The sequence below is a fragment of the Heptranchias perlo genome, unplaced genomic scaffold, assembly GCF_035084215.1.
Source record: "Heptranchias perlo isolate sHepPer1 unplaced genomic scaffold, sHepPer1.hap1 HAP1_SCAFFOLD_43, whole genome shotgun sequence".
In the NCBI taxonomy this organism is placed as follows: domain Eukaryota; kingdom Metazoa; phylum Chordata; class Chondrichthyes; order Hexanchiformes; family Hexanchidae; genus Heptranchias; species Heptranchias perlo.
Genome location: NW_027139442.1, coordinates 3,946,926 through 3,958,633, shown reverse-complemented (window position 1 = coordinate 3,958,633; position 11,708 = coordinate 3,946,926). Strand labels below are relative to the sequence as shown.

Genomic DNA, 11,708 nt, shown 5'->3' with positions numbered 1-11,708 from the left:
CTCCTCCTACACCTATGTTTTTTTTCCAACAAAGGTGGCTCCGCAACTCGGTGAGGCCACTTTTATATCAAAGAACTGCTCTCGGTAATCCTGCAACATCAGCACACATTCGGTTCCGAAAACCATGTTCACCTGTTTTAAAAGAAGAAAACAGAAAATCCACTGTGGTTGTTCTTGAGAACCCAAGGGGTGAATTGCATAACATGCATTTGTCAATTCCTGATTTCCTTCCATCAACGTGGGGAAATATCCACTCAAATTAAGAAACTGAAAAATGTAATAATTCCTGATATATGGTTATATTCTGCAATAGAAAAGTTGCTGCTTTGTGAATATTTGGGCAGAGTTAATCTTATGCTAGAAACAAATCTAAATCAGCTGCCTGTGGAAGAGGTTAATTTCTCTGCAGTTAAAAGAAGGCGGAACCAGATATCATCAGACTCACGCAGGTTGCGTCACGCTGCTTTCATATCAACTTAAAAAAAAAAAAAAATATCTTTGTGCCGTTAAGCATTAATACAAAGATCATAATACAATTACATTCTGGAAAATAAATGTTAGCTTATTTTTGATTTCCAATTTTCAATACATGAGCCGTGAAGGCACAGACTTTTTACCAAACGTTTTATCCTCAGGATTTGGAAATCTGTTAAAACAAGCAGAAATCATTAATAACATCGCTATTAACATTAAACACATTTCTGTCAAGGATGACAGCATTTTCGTTCATACATTTCTTTTTAAAAAGAGTAGGTTGTGCCTACCCCTATGCCAACTAATTGCACTCAACATTAACTCCTTTTCCAGCTCAAATCATTAACTCCTTGGCATTTGTGAGAAATTCACAAATGCCAATTGCTTTTAATGTGATAATTTCATGTTGAGATCTAAAGACTCTCACATAATTTACAATAATCAGAATTTCACCGTTGCCACAATAAAAGTCTCGTTTTCATTATTTAATAGATTTGTTAACCTCAATATCTCCAATTTAATTCAGCAATATCTTAAACTTAACATAATTCAAAACAAATAATATTATAGAAACAACAAATGCTTACAAAAACCCAATAAATTACTTTACCTTTCTTTTTGTTGTTTCGTCAGTCGCCTTTACAATTGAGCATAAAAAATACTGAATATAATTGAAGAAAAGTTAGCCTTCGCAGCTAAATAAAATCTTTGTACCATTCTTACACTGCAGGCTGAAAAAGAGGGTTTCGTCACAGACAATGGACCGGAACATTCACACAGGCTTTTAAAGAAACAGTGCGCTGCAAACAAAAGAACTTTTGTAGCTTGTAACTACAAAAGGGATTGGATCTTCCCCTCTCTCCTTCTTTATTATGTGATCAACTAATTTATCCTGTTTTCTCCCAAACCAATTTTTAAATTCCGATGTTCGCTACTTAACCCCATTTTTTACTGAGTCAATGTCTCAAGCTCACAGTCTTTGTCTCACTCAAACCTGTTACCTCTTGGACAATTCTTAACAGACTTCTCTGCCCATCACGACGCTCAGATTCTTTTCAAAAAGCTTCCGTGATAGTACCCATGGATACCGTTAGTATTGGAGGGAAAAACTTATGCTCCTGCCCAAACGGTTTTCCTGCCTTAACGGACTGGGTTTCGCACCTTGTCCGTCCGAGGCACTTAGTTTCACTCAATCTAAATTATCTCCTGTCAAGTTCCGACGCCGCACTCGCCAGTTTATAAGATCGATTCAGAATCGACACCAATATGTTGTGATTAATCCTTTATTGAATATATGCAAGTATCAGCACACACAATGTTTAAGGCCATAGTATTACTAAGAAGGACACGATACTAACCGTCAGTCTTGCTTTCGATAGAAGCTGTAACCCTCGGGTGGCTGCTTATCCGTCTCTCTCTCCCTCTCTGTCGCGCCATCCTGTCCTTCTACAAATTCAAATGTAAAACTAGAATTCTTCATACCGCACATTTCATGCGAACTCTCCCTTATCTTTACTTGTTATTCACATTCCTTGACTCTCCCCCATCAGAACTGCTCATGTTAAGTGAGGACCCAAGACCCCTGTATGTCGACATGTCCAAGGTCTAAATATTCTCAACACATTCTCAAAACATTCTCTACATATTCTCAACACATTCTCAATGTCGCCTATTATCTTCTGCAAAATGCTTCAACCCTGCCGTGTAAAAAGCTTCCAGCATCGACTCCCTCAGTCTGACCTTCCGTATTCTGGGTAAGTTTTAACTCGCCCATTTCATGATCCTCAGCGACTATCCTCCGATTCCCAGCGATCTTACGTTTATAACCGGTTGCTGTTTATGTATTAAGATGCCTAGTGTAAACGTGAGTGGTCTCTATGGTTTATATTTAGAAAACTCCGAATCCAAATGCAAGCTTTTTGTGCTAAAAATGCCTAATCTCACACCAAGGCGTCTCTTTCCCCTCTCCTACCCGCCGCCCACAGGAAGATGAATTTTCTGAGGCTCCACAGCATTAAATTGGCCCGGAGCAGGATTTCATCTCACGGTCCCCTCAGCAGCTCAGCTGACAGCAGCCCCCGACTGACCGGAGTGTGTGACGGTGCAATGTCGAGCGAGGATTTCTCATTTCTCGTTCCTGTTTGACGCTCTATCATTCATACAACTCACTTTATGATTCAGAGGCATGAATTCAAAGGACTGGCGTTTAGACTTCACTGAGGTAAGAATTGGCTGGATGTTCGGCGGTTCACCATTTCTCATAGAGTGTTGAGCCTCTGGAATGCATTGCCGACTGCTGTGGTGGGTGCTGAGTGTCTGCCTGCTTTCTCGAGGGATCTGAATCGGTCCTTGACTGGGACAGAGATCGCATCATATAGAAGGTAAGTAGTTTTACAGTTAACCTACGGAGGGTCACTCTCATGTCCTGGACTGGTTTCGATCACCTGAGGATGTCGGGGAGGAATTTTATAGAAATTGGCACGGTATTTTTGTCTGGTTTGTAATCGCTCCAAGGAGATTACATGTTTTCGGTGGATGGGGCGGGTGGTGTCGGTAGGAAGTGTCCAGTCACGATGCTCCGGGCATGTGGGACAGGATTGATGAACCAGCTGGTCTTTTCCTGACCATCATGTCCGTCAGTAACCTCAGCTCGTCAAAGTGTTTTTTTGTGAAGTGATCTAAAAACACAAACTCACACCTGGCCCTTTATCGTGAAATGAGACTCAATGCTCTCTGTGCCTCAACTTGCCCTCCTCTGAAGCTGGAGGACTCAAAATATTCTTGCCGGCCTCTGCTATATTGTGCCTGAGCATTTTTAGTCCCGTCCAACCGAAAGCAAAGTGAGTGATAACGGGAGCGTTCGAAAAATGCGCCCTGAAATAGGAGGGATGGTTACAGCACAGTTCAAGGAGTCTCTCCCCCCTTTCCGAGCCTTTCTTCTCAACTCCCCCTTTCTCATTAGACTAAGTGCCGAGGCCTAGTTTATTCCATTCACCCACAGTTGCATCAGGTCCGCATACATCATCTTTAATTGTCTGGTTGGAGCAGAAAATTAGATGAATTTAAGCCAAGTATACAAAGTGTCAGCACCCACCACACCAGCCGGCAATGCATTCCAGAGACTCACTACTGCCTGGGAAATGAAGAACCGCTTAACATCCAGACTATTCTTACCTCTGTGTCGTCTGAACACCTGTTCCCTGCTCCTCCCCAATCTTTGAAACTGGAAATAATCTATCACGCGTCATACCCAACTTGGGTAGCCTCATAAAATGAGAACAATCAGTTCTTCTTTCCTTGGGTAGCTATTTATTTTATCTGGGGATGTAGCTCAGTGGTAGAGCGCATGCTTCGCATGTATGAGGTTCTGGGTTCAATCCCCAGCATCTCCAAAAAATATTTTTTTCAATAGAATTAACCACAGGAAAGGCGAATCGCGCTTTCTGAGCGCAGCGAATTGCAACTTCTGAGGCTCCACAAGCATTAAATTGTCCCGGAGCAGGACTTCATCTTACGGTCCGCTCAGCAGCTCAGCTCACTGCCGACTGACCGGTATTTGTGACAGTACAATGTCGAGCGAGCAGTCACAGCTCTTGTTTGACACTCTTTCATTCATCCATCTCACTTTATGATTCAGAGGTTGGATATCAGCCTCGTCACTGACTATTGGCAATTTTTTTTTTTTCCGCTGACTTTTCTTGGAAAGTTCAAAGTAAAGAGGAGCAGAAACCCCGTGAACTGAAGCAGAGGTTGAACATTTCGAGCACGTGTGACAACTGGGCATCTCGTTGTCCGGGACAGACAGAGACGAAAGCCCACTTTTTTATTCTAAAGTTGAAGTGGCTTTGCTGTGAGGATGTAGCTCAGTGGAAGAGCGCATGCTTTGCATGTAAGAGGACCCGGGTTCAATCCCCGGTATCTCCAAGCGCTTTATGTTTCGAATTTTGAAAAGATCCTTTTGTCCTCACCTCACCTTTGCACACAAAAACAGGAAAGGGTTTCTTCACCTCGAGAAAACCCGAACGCTCTGCATACGATACAATACAATGCAATGGAAGCACGCACACGCCTTTGAAATGGCTGCCATCCCGCGGCTGGAAAGCGTGCCCAGTGATAATAACAGAGAAAATGGGATCACCATTCGGCCCTTCGAGCCTGCTCCGCCATGATACATGATCATGGCTGATCCTCCATCTCAATACCATATTCCCGCTCTCTCTCCATACGCTTTGATGCCTTCCGTGTGTGGAAATCTATATTTCTTAAATATATTCAGTGACTTGGCCTCCACCGTCTGAGTGAAGAAATAGATTATTCCCAGTTTCACAGATTGGGGAAGAGCATCGGACTGGCGTTTAGAGCACACAGAGGTAGGAATAGGCTGGATGTTCGGCGGTTCTTCTTTTCCCAGAGAGTAGTGAGTCTCTGGAATGCATTGCCGGCTGGTGTGGTGGGTGCTGACTGTCTCTCTTTGCCTTCTGGATGCATCTTGACCAGTTCTTGACTGAGGCAGAGATCGCATCATATAGAAATCGAGTGGATTTACAGTTAACCTGCACATGGTCAGTGTGATCCACTGGATTCAATTTATTCACCTGAAGGATTCGGGGAGGAATTTCCCAGAATGCTCCCTCCTTATTGGCGCTGGATTTGTTTCTATTTGTCGCCGCTCCCAGGAGATTACATGTTTCCCGGAGGAGGGGCGGGTGGTGTAGATGGGAAGTGTCTGGTCACGATGCTCCAGGCATGTGGGGCAGGATTGATGAACCAACTGCTCTTTTCCTGACCATCATGTCCGTCTGTAACGCCAGCTCGTCATGGTGTTTTCAGTGAAGTGATCTTTAAACACAAAACCACACCTGGGGCAATTCCTGCGACCGTCTATAGTGAAATGAGACTCAATGCTCTCCGCGCCTCACCATGCCCTCCTCTGAAGCTCAGGGACTCGAAATATTCTTTCAGGCCTCTGCTACAATGTCCCTGAGCATTTCTAGCCCCGTCCAACCGTAAGCAAAGTGACTGATAACGGAAGCGTTCGAAAAATGTGCCCTGAAATCGGAAGGATGTTTACAGCACAGCCAAAGGAGACTCTCCCTCTCTCCCAGCATTTCTTCTCAACGCCCCTTTCTCATTGTTCTGAGTGCCGAGGCCTGGTTTCTTCCGTTCACCCACAATTATATCAGATCCGCAAACTTCATGTTTAATTGTCTGGTTGGAGCAGAAAAGGAGATGAATTGAAGCCCAGATAAACCTTGTGTGCCCTCATAAATTAAAGGCGATCAGTTCTTCGTTGGCAATCGCTGCTACATGGGGGTGTAGTTCAGTTGAAGAGCGAGGTCTTGGGTTCAATTCCCAGCATTTCCAAACATATTTTTTCACCAGAATTATCCACAGAAAGGCGAATCTTGATTTCGGAGTGCCGCGGATTCCAACCTTTGAGGCTCCACAAGCATTAAATTTCCCCTGAGCAGGACTTCATCTCACGGTCTCCTCAGCACCTCAGCTCATAGCAGCCGCCGACTGATCGGAATGTGTTACGGTGCAATGTCCAGCGTGCAGTCCGAAGAACGGGAACCTGAAACAGAAATAATGGTCAGCACAGTCCAAGGAGACTCTCCCCCCTCTCCCAGAATTTCTCCTCAATGCTCCCTTTCTCATTTATCTGAGTGGCGAGACCTGGTTTCTTCTGTTCAACTACATCTGAATCAGGTCTGAAAACCTCAGGTATAGTTGTCGCCTATGATTAAAGAAGGAGATGCTTTTCAGCCCAATAAATCCTCGGGTGCCCTTCGGAAAGTGAGGCACTCAGTCCTTCTACACTTGGTTAGAGGTCCTTATTATCTGCTGATGTAGCTCAGTGATAGACCGCATGCTTCGCGTGTATGAGGTCTCAGGATCTATGCCCAAGCCCTTAATCCGGCCAGTCAGCGGCTGCTATGAGTTGAACTGCTCACGGGACCGTGAGATGAAGGCCTGCTCCGGAACAATTGAATGTTTGTCTCAGACGTTGTAACGCGCTTCCTTCTCGAAGCACGGTTCGTCTTTCTGTGGGATATTCTGGTGAAAAAACAATTTTAGAGGTTTTAGATATGTGAACCCAGAAATATATACACGCAAACGATTGAGCTACAACCCCGATTTCAATAGACCTATAACCAAGGGTAGAAGGACTGAGTGTTTACTGTCTTAAGACCACGCAATGATTTACTGGGCTTAAAATAATCTCCTCTTGTGCTTCAAGCAGACAACAGCCACATAATCCTGCAGCGGACGACTGGGCGGAACTAGAAATTCTCAGAAACATTGTAGCAGAGGCCTGCAAGAATATTTCGAGCCCTTGAGCTTCAGAGGAGAATAACGTGAGACACAGAGACACTGAGACTCGTTTCACCAAAGACAGACGCAGGGCATGCCCCAGTTGTGTGTTTGTGTGAAGATCGCTTCATTGAAAACACCTTGACGAGGTGGAGATGTGGACGAACAAATGGAAATGACGGGTAGTAAAAGACCAGCTTGTCCATCAGGCCTGCCCCTCACTCGTGATTGCTGGAGCATCATTACCTCTCCCCGACCGCACCCTTGTAATCTCCTGGGAGAGAAAAAGATCCTGAGTAAAATCCGGGGCCTTTAAGGGATAGAATACACTGGAAAATTCCCCCCCCCCCCCGACCCAGTCAGTTTATCGAAACCAGTCCAGGAGATCACATGGATTGTACATACACTAACTGTAAATCCTCTTACCTTTTATATATTGTGACCTCTGCCCCAGCGAAAAACTGATCCAGCTCCCTGGAGAAGGCAGACAGAGAGTCAACATCGACCGCACCAGCCAGCAACGCATTCCAGGTGCTCACTACTCACTGGGAAAAGATGAACCGCCTAACGTCCAGCCTATTGCTACCTCCTCGCAGTCTAAACTCTTGTCCCAGGTCCTCCCCAATCTGTCAAAGTGGAATAATCTCTGACTGGCTCCGTAATCCAGCCCTGGGTTCGGAACCATTGAAACGGAGCCTGCGCTCTTCGATTGAATGCTATCGTGTGCCGAGCATTCGGTTTTCCTTGACGTAACGGAAGTCCTGCCTCTCCTTGTGTTTGAAGGTGAGGCGAATCCAAGAGGATCTTTTCACAATTGTATCCAAAATTCGAAACATAAATAGTGAGCAGGATAGTAGCAGCCTCCAGGAGAACATAGACAGACTGACAAAAAGGGCAGAGACATGGCAGGTGCAACTTAATGCGGATGACTGCGAATTGATGCACTTTAGGAGGAACTACGTGTAGAGGCAGTAGAATCTAAATGGTACTATTTTGTGGGGGCGGAAGAGCTGAGGGACCTGGAGCTGCATATTTACGGATCTTTGAAGGTGACAGGGCAAGTTGATGAGGCGGTTAAGAAAGCTGAAGGGACACGTGGCTTTGTAAATAGGAACATTGAATAAAATGCAAGGAATTCACCCTGAACCTTTACAAATCACTGGTTAGGCCTCAGCTGGAGTATGGTGTTACAATTCTGGGCACCAAACTTTATGAAGGATGTCAAGGCCTTGGAGAGGGTACACAGGAGGTTTACCAGGACGATACCAGGGAAGAGGACTCAGTTATGTGGAGAGATTGGAGAATCTGGAATTGTTCTCCTTACAGCAGAGAGGGTTAAGGCGAGACCGAATACGGATATTCAAAACAATGAGTGGTTTTGGTAGAGCAAACAGTGATAAACTGTTTCCACTGGCAAGTGGGTCGGCAACCAAAGGTCAGAGAATTGAAATAATTGTCAAAAGAACTCGAGGGAAAATTAGGAAAAATGTTTTCTCATCCTCGCTGGTAAAAACAAGCTGCTGGAACTTTTCACTCTCTCTCCTTTCCCTCTCTCTCTTTCCCATGGTTCAAACAAACTGATGCTGCAGCATCTGATCTTTACGACAGTTTCCCTCAGACTTTCAAGGCCCAGCTCGGCAGCCGCCTTAAATTTAACCTCATCCCTTATCTCGGCGAAAGTACATCGCCTCAGTTAAGCTTCGAAAAAATCTGAAGCAAAAATTAAACCTTCCTAACTTGCTCAATCTTCCCAGAATGCAGTCTTGAACAGTCAAGTCTAATCGTTCTGTGTTCCATCGTGTGTTCAACTAAACTCTGCTCCTTTAGCAAGTCAAATATTCATATTGAAAAGTCCAAAATTCTTCACGGGGTAATCCTATATTTAATCGAGTGTTGAATACCGAGCCTGAGCTCGTATCAGGCCTCGTTGTGGGGAAAAACCTGGGCAACAGTGACCACGATATTATAAGGTTCCAATAGGTTGATAGAACCAAAGGTACTGAAAATTTACAACTCATTCCAGATTACATTATGGCAAAGTTCACTAAAATGGCTGAAGATTTAGAACAGGTTAATTGGCTAAAACTACTGGCTAGTGATAAAAGCGATGTAGAATATAAATGTGTTTTTTTAAAAACAAGATTAAAAATGTGGAAGACAAATATTTTCCCAAAGTCTAAAACGGAAGTGTGGTAAGAAAAGGTGGCTGACCAGACACGGACAAAGAGAAGGTTCACTAGATTAATTCCCATGTCACTGTTCCTCAAAACCAGAGGATACAGTAATTCGCTATTACTCTATCACTGATCCTCATAACCAGAGGATACAGTAATTCTCTATTACTCTATTGACGATCCGGATTCTTTCCCCTCAGTCTGGTTCAGTAATAACTGAAGTCGAATACATTTTAAAGTCCAACACATCTTTAATAGCAGGGTTCTTAGTCTGCAGCATTGATTTGGACTCCTGATAGAGTCCCTCTATGCTGGCAGAGCAAGAACAAAAACATACAGAAATCCACACGTTTTTATACAGATGAATAGGGTTGGAACATACTTAACGAGGGTCAACACCAATCATAAGCCGGGCATAGGTTGCCATGCGAGGTTACATTATTTCCGGCCAATCATAAATAATCATGTGCTGACCATGTTGCTGTTAGACATCAAAGGGGATACTTCCTCACTTTCCAACTTGGAATGTTCTTCCCTGTTTCTTCTGTTCCTTATCTCCCAACCTGGAATGTCTTTCAACTTTGGCTAAGCTCGTTACCTATATTGATCTGTCATAAACATGGAGACATTCAGACCAGTCCTTGACTCACATCAAAGACCTATCATTGATAAGACAATGCAGGCCTGCTGACTAAGCAAACATATGGCCCAGCAGGAGGGCCAGGCCACTTGTATCAATCTCAGTTACTAACTAATTAACCCTTTCTAACCATTTTGAATTCTGCTTCTTTGCCACGTAGTCATTTTAATATTTTACTAAAAACTGACCAGTCGGGATTCTCATTATCACTGATCCTCATAACCAGAGGATACAGTAATTCTCTATTACTCTATCACTGATCCTCAAAACCAGAGGATACAGTAATTCTCTATTACTCTATCACTGATCCTCACAACCAGACGATACAGTAATTCTCTATTACTCTATCACTGATCCTCATAACCAGAGGATACATTAATTCTCTATTACTCCATCACTGATCCTCACAACCAAACGATACAGTCATTCTCTATTACTCTATCACTGATCCTCATAACCAGAGGATACATTAATTCTCTATTACTCTATCACTGATCCTCGCAACCAGAGGATACATTAATTCCCTATTACTCTATCACTAATCCTCACAACTATAGGATACAGTAACTCTCTATTACTCGATCAAAAGCCTCCATCATTAAAATTTAAGTGTCCTCTTTACTATTTCCGTAGACATAATCCCGGTATTTCAAATCTGTTCTGTTAAAGTTTCCCTTCCCTGGCCTCATTCGAGAGAATTTACATTGTGCTCTCTGTGGCATCAATGTTGTTTCTATAATGGGACGTCAAAACTGGACACTTTGTTCTGGAACTACGGGCTTTATCCAAATATAGCTACATCATAGTCATCAGCCCGAGAGAGCAGTAACATCGATTATAACCAAAGAGAAAAAGACAAATAACTAAGAATCTTCATCCTCGTCACTGCAACTGGTCTCATCTTAGATAGAGGACTCCCTAATGGCTTCCTCCCTAGTCCTCACAGTTCTACAAACCTATTTCAATGCGATGTTTGTCGATAAACGAGTTATGTTGTTCGAACAAAACAGTGTCCACGAGTACTTACCAATGTTAATTTATATCAATAGATCCGTCTATTATATACATCTCTCTCTGGTACAAGAATATTAGCACAGAAATTACTTTTGCTCATACAGTGGATAACTAATGAACACATTCCAATGAAAGTCAACAACAACTCGTATTCACAGACCGCCTTTAATGTAACAAAGATTCCCAAAGTGCTTCACGGAGGAGTGGGTAAAAACGGTCACTAAAGGAATAAGAAGAATATAAGAGCAAGGAGGTTATGATGGAGCTGTATAAAACACTGGTTAGGCCACAGCTGGAGTACTGTGTGCAGTTCTGGTCGCCACACTACAGGAAGGATGTGATCGCTTTGGAGAGGGTGCAGAGGAGATTCACCAGGATGTTACCAGGGCTAGAGCGCTTCAGCTATGAAGAGAGACTGGGAAGATTGGGTTTGTTTTCCTTGGAGCAGAGGAGGCTGAGGGGGGACATGATTGAGGTGTACAAAATTATGAGGGGCTCAGATCGGATGGATACTAAGGAGCTTTTTCCCTTCGTTGAGGGTTCTATAACAAGGGGACATAGATTCAAGGTAAAAGGCGGGAGGTTTAGAGGGGATTTGAGAAAGAACTTTTTTACCCAGAGGGTGGTTGGAGTCTGGAACTCACTGCCTGAAAGGATTGTGGAGGCAGCAACCCTCACAACATTCAAGAAGCATTTGGATGAGCACTTGAAATGCCATAGCATACAAGGCTACGGACCAAATGCTGGAATATGGGATTGGAGCAGACAGGGCTTGATGGCCGGCGCGGACACGATGGGCCGAAGGGCCTCTATCCGTGCCGTATGACTCTATGACTCTATGACTCTAAGATATTAGAATGACTGGCGAAAACCTTGTTCAAGGATTGGGTTTAAGGCGGGTGTAAAAGGAGGAGAAGCAAATAGAGAGACGGAGGGGATAAGGTTGGTTTACGAGAGTTTAGATGTCTGAGGGAATGGCCACCAATAGTGGGATGGAGAGAGCGGAGGATGGTAAAATATAACAATAACTACTTGCATTTAGAGAGCGGGTTTAACATAGATAAATATCCAAAGCGGCCTTACTGAGGTAT

At 43.8% G+C, this 11,708-nt stretch overlaps 2 non-coding genes across 2 annotated transcripts; both read left to right on the top strand.

Moving 5' to 3' along the window:
- The first annotated feature begins 3,794 nt into the window (after positions 1–3,794).
- On the top strand, positions 3,795–3,866 carry trnaa-cgc (transfer RNA alanine (anticodon CGC)). The gene has a single exon. It is a non-coding gene; the product is annotated as a tRNA-Ala (tRNA).
- A 460-nt stretch (positions 3,867–4,326) lies between these two features.
- Positions 4,327–4,398, top strand: trnaa-ugc (transfer RNA alanine (anticodon UGC)). Its single transcript has one exon. It is a non-coding gene; the product is annotated as a tRNA-Ala (tRNA).
- Positions 4,399–11,708: the final 7,310 nt, after the last annotated feature.